The 3,254-nt window shown below is 40.7% G+C and overlaps 1 pseudogene; it reads right to left on the bottom strand.

Moving 5' to 3' along the window:
• Nucleotides 1-1,078: 1,078 nt before the first annotated feature.
• Nucleotides 1,079-3,023, bottom strand: LOC100349481 (putative ATP-dependent RNA helicase DDX46 pseudogene; annotated as a pseudogene).
• Between the last annotated feature and the right edge of the window lie 231 nt (nucleotides 3,024-3,254).

The following is a 3,254-nucleotide window of genomic DNA, read 5'->3' on the forward strand; positions in this document are numbered from 1 at the left end:
CAAGACAACCTATGACAAACCCATGGCCAGTATCCTATTGAACAGGGAAAAGTTGGAAGCATTCCCACTGAGACATGGAACCAGACAAGGATGCCCACCCTCACAACTGCTATTCAGTATATTCCTGGAAGTTTTAGCCAGAGCCATTAGGCATGAAAAATAAATAAAAGGATACAGATTGGGAAGGAGGCAGTAAAACTATCCTTTGCAGATGACATGATTCTATATATAAGGCATCCAATAGATTCTACTAAGAGACTATCAGAAAGTAGCAGGATATAAAATCAATACACAAAAATCAACAGCCTTTGTATACAAAGACAATACCATGGCTGAGAACAAACTTCAAGATCAATCCCAATCACTCATAGCTACAAAAAAAAATCAAATACCTTGGAACAAATTTAACCAAGGATGTGAAAGATCTCTTCAATCATACTTCAAATCATACTTAGTGAAATAAGCCAGTCCAAAACAAATACCATATATTCTCCCTGACATAAGTGATAGAGCACCTAAAAGACAGTCTGTAGAAGTGAGACTGATACTTTTAGAAGTGATGACTTGAACACTTTCAATTGCCAAGTTGACTTTCTGCTCTCCTTCCTGAGTTCTTTGCCAAGAACGAAGTAATATCCTCTGATTGTAACTGTGGCTTCAATTTGCTCACGGATTCTCTGCAGAGCTTCTTTAGAGGTGACTTTCCACCTGGCAGTGTGCGGGAAGTTACTGATCTCTTATTCTTTTGCCTATCTTTTAAAAGATTCACTCTGGGCCGGCCCCGTGGCTCACTTGGCTAATCCTCCACCTTGCGGTGCCGGCACACCGGGTTCTAGTCCCGGTCGGGGCTCTGGATTCTGTCCCGGTTGCCCCTCTTCCAGGCCAGCTCTCTGCTGTGGCCAGGGAGTGCAGTGGAGGATGGCCCAAGTGCTTGGGCCCTGCACCCCATGGGAGACTAGGATAAGCACCTGGCTCCTGCCTTCAGATTAGCGTGGTGCACTGGCTGCAGCGCGCCGGCCACAGCGGCCATTGGAGGGTGAACCAACGGCAAAGGAAGACCTTTCTCTCTGTCTCTCTCTCACTGTCCACTCTGCCTGTCAAAATAAATAAATAAATAAAGATTCATTCTGTTACTATCCTGTCTCTCTAGTTATTGTGTCTATAGAGGCACATAATTGAATTTACAGTCAATCTTTTCAGCACGTTGCTCTGCAGTGGGTTTTGCAGACACAGTGGAAGCCAGAACAATGCCAACTCTGAGAATTTCATTGGTGCCTGCTGCATCACATCTACGGGATACCTGATTCTTCTGACCCTTGTTTTTAAGAGTCAGTCTCTTTGTAATTTCTGCAGCTGGAGCCAGAAAAGTGGGTGTTCCAGCAGCAGCCATATCCTTTACTCTCTTGTGAACTAAGTATGCTGTTAATTCACTCTATAGACTGCAGCATCATCAGCACTTGCATTTTGTAGACCAAGAGCCATGTTTTTTAACTTCTTCCTCTTGTAAGCCAAAGCTTGTTCTGTTTCTTCAAACTTGAATCCCTTACCACACTGTCTATTACACTTTTAAATTATTTTTGCCTGAACTTTCTGTTGGTACTTGAAATTGCTCCACAGTTTCGTGAGATGAGAAGGCACTGTAGTACCGACAATTCAAAAGATTTAATGATGTCACCAGTAAAGCCATACTGATCTTCTGTGATAAAAGTATAGGCATAACCTTTGATGCTTGCTCTTTCAGTCCATGCTGTTTAGTACACATAATCTTCATAATGGTGGGGTTAAGTGTAATTTACCATAAGATTTGGAAGTTTCACATCTAAACCTCAAGAAGCAACAGAGGGGACCATGAAAACTATAAGGTTCCATCCTTAAAGTCATTTATGATGTATCTCTGTCATATTAGCAATGCCTCCATGGAGAGGCATGCAAAGATAATATGTTCTCGTTGAGTCTTTCAGAAGACTATCAGCATGTCCCTGCTTGTCTACAAATATAATAGCATATCCTGCCTCTTGATCATTGTCCAGAAACCTAAGCAACTTCAAGAATTTCTTTTCTTCTTCAATCACAATTGCCTGTTCCACATCCAAGCAAATCACATTCTTACTCTCAATCTGGCTTCTAGGGGTTTATTCTGGATTCTGTGAACAAAAGCCCCCATATCTCTGAGGAAAGTAGCTGAAAGCAAAATTCTCTGACAATCAGGGCTGTCACTAACCATGATGTACATTACCTGTTATACGAAACTCATATCAAACATTCTATCTGCTTCATCTACAACAATCTATTTCATTTTCACCCTTCAAAGATCTGTGACTGGACTACTTTTAGTTGCTAGCATGTCAATCCTTCAACAGGTATGCAAAACAGTAATTTTTAGCACTTCTTTTCAGGTCAGGACTGATTTCAGTTTCGCCATAAACACGCAGCACTGTGAGTCCCAAGGTCTTGGAAAACTTTGGACATTCTTTAGTAGTTTGTGAAGCCTTTTCTCAAGTTGAAATCTTAACTATTGGACCTTCTCCTTCTTCTGATGACTTCTGATTCACATTGTGTCTAATCATTGGCAACAAAAAAGTAATAGTCTTTCCATTTCCTGTTTTAGTAATGTCAGTCAAGTCTCATCCTGTTATTATAGCAAGAATTGCTTGGGTTTTAAATGGTATGGTCTTTTCATAGCCATGCATTTTGATGGAATTTAAGATCTTCATGACAATTCCACATTGGGCCCAAAAATGAACTGGTTTGGGGTAACTTTTTCCTTTGATTGTAATACCCTCCATTTCTAGTTGAAATACACAAACCTCTTCTTGAGACACTTTACCAGTTCTGGAACTTCAGAATTCAATGTTTATGTTTTTCTGAATGAGTCATATTCAGTTTCTCTATGATCAAATGGTTCTAAGAGCTTCTTCCATTTTGTCAACATCTTCCTCTGAAGAACACTCCATGACATTGTAGTCATTCTCCACCATCCCATCTTTCTTATCAGCATCCACAAATTCTTTGATGATTGTCATACTAGTGATAGCTTTTTTAAAAAAAATATGTATTTATTTATTTTAAGGACAGAGCTGCAGGGAGCGAGAGAGAGAGAGAGAGAGAGAGAGAATGAGAGAGATCTTCCATAGACTGGTTCACTTTCTGAAAAGGCAGCAATGGCCAAATCTCAGCCGAGTGGAAGATAGAAACCGAAATTTCATCTGGGTCTCTCACAGTGGCCCAAGTGCTTGGGCTCTCACCTGCTGCAG

The sequence above is a fragment of the Oryctolagus cuniculus genome, chromosome 6, assembly GCF_051225735.1.
Source record: "Oryctolagus cuniculus isolate XC-2025 breed Fujian yellow rabbit chromosome 6, ASM5122573v1, whole genome shotgun sequence".
Taxonomy (NCBI): Eukaryota; Metazoa; Chordata; class Mammalia; order Lagomorpha; family Leporidae; genus Oryctolagus; species Oryctolagus cuniculus.